The following is a 7500-nucleotide window of genomic DNA, read 5'->3' on the forward strand; positions in this document are numbered from 1 at the left end:
GGCCACTCATTTTTTGTAGTAAGTATATAGGTGACACATACAAAGTTTCCAGTATTCATATAATGTCAGCACAGTTTTATTAAATCTAGGGAGTGTATACTTAAGGGGACAGGGTCAGGGGGTTCAAAATGGAGTTAGTGGTCTTATTGTATTGGTATTTGTGTTATGAACCTACATTATGCTTATTAGGCCCTATCTCAGATAATTTCATATTCAAACAAAAAATATAAACAGAACAACAGAGATAAAAGAGAGCTCAGCATGGCTAACTGCCCATTCTTTCACTAACATGACTTGGACTTTGGGTTGGGTTAGATAGCCATCAGGGAGGATAGGGACTGGTAAAAAGAAAGGGTTGTTAGGCATCTGGGAAGGCCGAGGGCAAGGAAAATGACTCAGGCAGAACATAACCTTTTTATATGGTTATATGGGTGGCAGTGGTGGAAGACTTCAATGGCATATATAATGTGTATTGTGATGTGCACTAACCAATAATCTGATCTTTCTCACTGTAAACAGAGGTTGCCCAAACAAAAAATTATCAACAACTGTGAAAAAGCTTTAACAGTTGAATTTTCAAAAACTATTTTTTCACATCACTAACATCCCTTATCTCACAGTCTCTGTCTGATGTCAGTGAAATATTTTCCCTTGGAAAGAGCATCTCAGTACTTTTTTTTTTTTTTTTTTTTAGCTTTGATAACTTTTTGCAATGTACAAAATGTTTCAATTTTTGTCATTCTGTAAGATACAACAGTTAAAAAAGTATCATTTACTTCCAAAATTAATACAGTTTCCATGTCTTTGTGGTCTACTTACCTAAAGTCTGATTGAAAAAGAACAGAAACTGTAGGACGGGCTTTCTGAGGAAAAACACTGGGAAAAAAGAGGAGTCCCACCCCCTTATGCAAAATTCTACATTCAGGATACTGAATAATCTTGAAAAGACTAAGGTCATTTTCAAATGAAAAATTAAAATGGAAAAGGGAATCTTTTGGGAACAGTCCTCTTAAAAATAGTTTTAAGGCATATGATGAATGGCTGACGGTTAACATGTTGCTATTAATTCAGTATGATCATGTATGATTTTGTTATATTAGTTTCAGAACAAGGACTTTAACAGAATGCCAATGTTCTTGTCTGGTTAGTGAGGGGTTAGAGCAGAGGCCAGCAGTAGGGCTTTATTGTTATCTACCCTATATCAAGAGCTAATAAGATGATGTTGATAAAATGTTTAAACCAACATGTTCTATTCATATGTAGGCCAAACCCAAATTGTTTAAGTGTTAATTCCTAATCAGTGCATATGATTGTATTCATGCCATGATTTTTTGCATGGGTCTCAGTACCTCCAGAAACCCTGGAATTACCCCAGATAGGGTCATTTATCCCTAGTTGTCAATCCCTGGGTTAGTGTCATTGCCAAGTCCTCACTCACTATGCATATATTGTCTGTGGGCAGGGTACTTGTGAGAAAGAGGTCTGATGTATATGATTTATATATAGAATCATATACCGTCACCCCCACACAGTAGTAGAAAAGGCATTATTTTTCATCTCTTTTTACTATTTGTACCATTGGTGGTGAGTGCACATCATATGTCTAAATTTGATGGTGCTTTATGTGTGAATGATTGTATCGTTTTCAAACTGTGATGAAAATGCTCATGGTATGTAAGGATTTAAAGGCCATTTTTAGTCATATTTCTTACCTTCTACATGGTTTTGTTGTTAGCCGTGCATGAAATGTGTTGTGATTTGAAATTATTGAGGCAAAATAACCATTGATTTGAACCAATGAGAATATATTTTGACTGCATCCTTATTGTGAGGAATAGATTGGTAAAAGTAAAGAGTTCTTTTATAGTATCAGAATATAAAATGGGGAATGATATTTTCCCAACCTAAAAACGGGTAGCAGACCATTAGACTGGGAGTCTTCGTGATCATGTCTGCATGTTACAGGAACCAACAAGATTGTGCCTTTGCAGAAAAGATTTTGCAATACTAGTATCATTAAATTCATTGGCAGTTTTACAAGCATGTTTTCTCTGTGCAAATGAATCTTTTTTTTTTTTTTTTTTTTTTTTTTTTTTGCTTCTTCACATACAATAGTAAGGCAAAGTCATCAATGTGGTGTGCTTTCGTCTAAAGTAATGATGGCATTTTCTTGTACTGCTTGTGGAGTGAATGCAAACAAATTCAGTGTTGATATTGTTTTCATTTCCTAATATGCAAACTTTTTCTATGAAGGTTGCATTTCCCTGTAACAATCTCTATACACACATCATCAATTCCAGGAGTGATTGGAATGTTTTGCACTTGATCTTCATCAACCGGGTGCTTAGCCTGGAAATATGAATAATGTCTAGATCCCTCCAAAACAGTTGTTTGTACACCTTCATGTACTGGAAGCAAATAAAAACAATCTTATACAGAAGGTGTGCAATATAAGGTGATCACTGACTCTCCATACATGAGTAAACATTGTCTTGTAATAAATTTGCTAAGGAGAATATTGTAAAGAATGTTTTGAAATTTGAAATTATTGGTATGATATGGAAGAGTATTAAGTATTTGTAAGTGGTTTTCTAGCTGGTGTTGTGCTGTTTCGTTGGCATTTTAGTTAAGGAATGTTTCGTAAGGAAGAACAAGAGATGTTTTACGTGAAAAACCCTCTTGGTGTGAGGCAGAGGTACAGATTTTGTTATGTAAAGTTTTATTGTTAAGGAGAAGAGTCTTCTTCAATAGATGTAGATATATATGTGACAGCTTTTATGAGTTATCAGTTGGGTAAGTTGTTTTCACTTATCAGGTGTTCTCTGTGAAATTGTCCTTTGATTTCATTTAAATCATCCTTATGTGTATTGCAGATGTGAGTCTATCAATAATGTTGATTGATTATGTGAAGAGAACACACTGAAATTTTATTGTTTAACTTAATGTTGATGTATTCATATAAAATGAAATGAGGATTTCATTGAATATTTAGTGATGAGTAGCATTGCTTTGAATAGGTATCTCTGATAACCAGTGTAATGCTAAGCTAAGTAAATGTAAAAGGCTATAAGTAGTATTTCTGCACAGAAATGTGTATATGTATTCAGTAATCAATATGTGACTTTACAATACTGCAGTGTATGAAAGTGATATGATGAAATATATGTAGGAGGGGTCGATGCAAGACATAAAGCTAGCAGGTTTCATATGCAAGTTGGAAAAAATAATTTAAACATTTGGCAAATGTTATTTTTACTTACTTAAAAAATATTTTAAGAAAAGGTGAGTGATTTTTCCATGCACAGCTAAAAGTAGCTTTAGTATAGTATGAACCATAATAGACCTGGTAAATATTACTCAACTTGAATGACACTTGCACAAAATAGTTGTAAACGTTGGCTGTGTTTTATATCCATAAAGTAAAGTCCATAGTATTGTGTGCTTAGATGCTGCATTATCAATTACTGAAGCCTTTAACCCAGTGCATTTGTTTGTAAACAAGCATCATGTATGTGTTTGTTTATGTAGTATCAGAAGCACTATAGTATAGAACTTATGATTTTGGAGGAGTCCCTGATTTGTTGGAAATAAGAGAAAATTCATCATATAATTACAGGTAAGTAAAAACAGAAGTGTCATACATTGGGTTTACAATTTTTATCGTGTCATCGTTCATTTCAGAATTGACTGTGACTTTCAGAATTTTTAAATCCTTTTTTACCAGAATGGGAAGTAGTAAAAATTTTACATGCTTTGCTGACCTGTCTTAGATGTTATTCATGGTAACTCATATCTTTGAACCATACTGAAAATGTCAGTTTTACATGGGAGTTGGTTGCAATCACTGGTAAAAATCTTTGTCTGTTATAGTGTTGTGTTTGTCATTTTTTAAATATGTAGATTTCATTGGCAGATTAAGGTGCATAAAATCAGTTTCAATAGCCAGACAGAATTACTTGTATCATATTATCATACACATATATGCAACAATGATAGAGATATTTTTTTATTATTTATTATACATGGGAGTTGTTTGTAATGAATGTAGGATTTAATTATTATATGATGTAAAGTAATTGTTGATTATTATATTTTGGTATTTTGCGTATTTGAGATGTAAATAATGTAGATGAGCATGGACTTTGTTACACATTCTCAGGTGACAAATAAAGGTGTTGAAAAGAATTTTGTTTGATGAGATGCAATACCTGTTTACATTTACTAGAAAACAGAAAAATATCCAAGAGAGGAAATTTTATTAAATAATTGTCTTTGTATCAAGTTTACAATTATAAAGTAAAATTAAAATTCACAGTTGAGATTGATATACCTACATCTGTCTTGTATTTTTTCCTCTTAAAAAGAAATACAATAACCCTAATTATGAATTGATATCATCTGAATGTACTTATTAATGTCCTAAAGTAGGCAAGCATACTGTACAGTATCATTGAACAGTAAGTCAATGTGTATTCATTTATACGATGAAAGAATGTCCTTGGTAATCATAGTCATTTGATCTTGAAACTGAATTTTTAGGATTTGTGGAATATGAAAGAAACTTTCTTGTGTGTGGCAAGTTGCATAATGCAATCATCTGTATTTCATCTAAATTTATTTGGTGAGGAAGGGTTGGAGTAAAATACCATGGCCTAGCCCTAACAAATTTAATTTTCAGAAGCATCATTATTGACATAATGAGATACCATGAAAATTAAATAATAAAGGACACAATAAAAGGACATGTATCTATATATGGTAGCTATATGCATAAACAACAGTCTATATGATATGAACAAAAGAAGAAAACTAAAATAAGTTTTCATTGTCTGTTTTTTATAACCATTTGCCTGTCTCCTCAAGAGCTCTTGAGAAATAATTTGTTATGTATCGAGTTTGTCTACCAAAGGCAATATGTTTCTAAAAAATATACCCAAGGGTACAGACCATCTAATGCTAATCCAGGATCTCTCTCTCTCTCTCTCTCTCTCTCTCTCTCTCTCTCTCTCTTTCTCTTCTCTCTCTCTCTCTCTCTTTCTCTTCTCTCTCTCTTTCTCTTCTCTCTTCCTTCTCTCTCTTCTCTCTCTCTCTCTCCCTCTCTTCTCTCCCTCTCTCTCTCTCTCTCTCTCTCTCTCCCTTTTCCCCTCTCTTCTCTCTCTCCCTCTCTCTCCTCTCTCCTCTCTCTCCTTCTCTCTTCTCTCTCCTCTCTCTCTCTCCTCTCTCTTCCTCTCTCTCTCTCTTCCTCCTCTCTCTTTCTCTCTCTCCTCTCTCTCTCTCTCTCTCTCTCTTCCTCTCTCTTCTTTCCTCTCTCTCTCCTTCTCTCCTACTTTTCCCCTCCTCTCCTCTCTTTCCTCTCTCTCTCTCTCTCTCTCTTCTCTCTTCTCTCTCTCTCCTCCCTCTCTCTCTCTCTCTTCTCTCTTCTCTTCTCTCTCTCTCTCCTCTCTCCTCTCTCCTCTCTCTTCTCTCCTCTCTCTCTCTCTCTCTCTCCTCTCTCTTTCTCCTCCTTCCTCTCTCCTCTCTCCCTTCTCCCCTCCTCCTCTTCTTTCTCTCTCTCTCTATCTCTTTCTCTCTCCTTCCTCTCTCTCTCCTTCCTCTCTCTCCTCTCTCTTTCTCTTCTTCCTCTCTCTCTTTTCCCCCTCTCCTTCCTCTCTCTCTCTCTCCTCTTCTCCTCTTTTTTTTTTTTTTTTTTTTTTTTTTTTTTTTTTTTTTTTTTTTTTTTTTTTTTTTTTTTCCTCTCCTCTCTCCTCTCTCCCTCCTTTTTCCCTCTCTTCCTCCTCTCTCTCTCTCCTCTCTTTTTCTCTTCTCTCCTTCTCTTTCTCTCTCCCCTCTCTCTTTCTCTCTCTCCTCTCTCTCTCTCCTCTCTCTCTCTCTCTCTCTCTCTCTCTCTCCTCTCTTCTCTCTCTCTATGCTCTCCCTCCCTCTCTCTCTCCCCCTCTCTCTCTCCTTCTCTCTCTCTCCTCTCTCTCTCTCCTCTCTCTCTCTCTCTCTCTCTCTCTCTCTCTCTCTCTGGACAACGGGGAGTCTTGAAGTGGGCTTGGAGGGTAGCCACAACCAGTCTCTGGTCAGTACCACAAAACTCGGCACTCTGGCAAACCCTGCATGGTACATCGCTGTACCATGTGCGGGTCAGATCGCCGGATTCCGCATTGAAGTCGCCCAGAACAATGCGAATATCCCGTCGAGGAGAATACTTTGCCACCGATGAGAGTCCGGCATAATTATAAGATAATTGTATAGACCTTCTGTGTGTGTGTGGTGTGTGTGTGTGTGTGTGCGTGTGCGTGTGTGCGTGTGTGTGTGTGGTGTGTGTGTGGGTGTGTGTGTGTGTGTGTGTGTGTGTGTGTGTGTGTGTGTGTGTGTGTGTGTGTGTGTGTGTGTGTGTGTGTGTGTGTGTGTCTGTGTGTGTTTGTATACACATACACACATATGCAAAAAAAAAATGTGAAAAGAAAGAAGGATGCCAGAATTAAATACCTTAGCGAGGAGCGAACATTTCATTTCTTGACCCAGCAGCGAGAACAAAAAGAATTATTAGACAGACAAACGATTCCAACTTAGATAATAGAATAGGGAAAGATGGAAGAATATTATAACAACCAGTCCAGACTTTTTAGAGACAAAAAATGTTTTTGGGGCTTTTCAACCCCGAAATTGTAATATTAAGGATAAGGACGGGCATCTCACAAATAAAATGGAGATTTTGCAGAGATCGACAGAATATTTAAATGACCTATTGAATCGAAATCCACCTAGACAAGCTATCAATGAAGCTATACCCCTGTCCAATTCCTAAGGTGCAAGAGCCGTGTTGAAATTATGAAGTTTTGTGCCAATCATGAACGGCCTCAGCGTTAACTGTCTAACCCTTACCGCTCATGGGACCCTGAGGGTTGGACCTTTTATTTTCCCCACATATTGTAGGCTTACCATGGTCAGTAATGAGGATTTTGTGCCCTTATTAGGGACATTAAGGCTAGCCCCTCAGCTTCCCTGAATCGAACTCCTCTGGTTTTCCGACTCCTGACTCTCCTTTGGTTTGCCGACTCCTGACTCTCCTTTGATCACAGCTCCGACCACTGCTACTACACCGCCTCCTATCAACTTGACCCATCCCAAGTTGACAGTCTTTAAAAGACGCCCCTTCCTGTCATTAAAACAGCCATGGAACTCGCTCACGTCTCCTTATCCTTTGACGGTATACATTAGTGTATAGTACGACATCTTCCATCTATCTCCTCATCCTTCCTACTAACAGTCTTCAACAATACTTGGACAGCTGGAAACTTTCCTACTCACTGGCTGCACCCTGCCTCAAGACTACTGACCCATTGCTCTAACTAGCTGCTTGTGCAAATTGCTAAAAAGAATGGTCACTCTAATGTGGTACCTTGAATCCAGCAGCCTTCTTTCTTCTCAGTATGGATTTCATCGTGCTCGAAGCACAGTTGGTCCACTTGAACATTTGGAAAATTACATTACATCTTCCACTGGACGCCATAA

At 37.1% G+C, this 7500-nt stretch overlaps 1 protein-coding gene across 1 annotated transcript in view; it reads left to right on the forward strand.

The window, feature by feature from the left end:
- Positions 1 to 4185, forward strand: part of LOC119574285 (malonyl-CoA decarboxylase, mitochondrial-like) — a 20523-nt gene extending 16338 nt beyond the window's left edge. Inside the window, exon 11 of the mRNA XM_037921478.1 lies at positions 1 to 4185. This exon is cut by the window's left edge and continues 1912 nt beyond it. The gene's annotated coding sequence lies outside the window, so the exon portion shown is untranslated.
- Positions 4186 to 7500: the final 3315 nt, after the last annotated feature.

Source organism: Penaeus monodon, chromosome 6 (assembly GCF_015228065.2).
Source record: "Penaeus monodon isolate SGIC_2016 chromosome 6, NSTDA_Pmon_1, whole genome shotgun sequence".
In the NCBI taxonomy this organism is placed as follows: domain Eukaryota; kingdom Metazoa; phylum Arthropoda; class Malacostraca; order Decapoda; family Penaeidae; genus Penaeus; species Penaeus monodon.